We start from the raw sequence: 311 nt of genomic DNA, 5'->3' as shown, positions 1-311 counted from the left end.
AAATATAGGATTATAAACAGGGGCGCACATCTGCATCACAGCTCCAGGGTTCGGGGTTCGAGTCCCGTCGCTGTCCTGTGTGGAGCTTACATGTTCCTGCACATTGATGAAATGGTGGTTTTTTGTGGTTAATATGATAATACAACGACTCAATAATGGGGTACTTTGCTAGCTGAAGAATACTTATATATATATATATATATATATATATATATATATATATATATATATATATATATATATATATGCCAGGTGCAAAATAAATACAATGGACTATCCATCAGCAGATTATCATCTGCAAACGATGCAAT

Source organism: Ictalurus furcatus, chromosome 21 (assembly GCF_023375685.1).
Source record: "Ictalurus furcatus strain D&B chromosome 21, Billie_1.0, whole genome shotgun sequence".
NCBI lineage: Eukaryota > Metazoa > Chordata > Actinopteri > Siluriformes > Ictaluridae > Ictalurus > Ictalurus furcatus.
Note: the sequence above shows the minus strand (reverse complement) of the source record.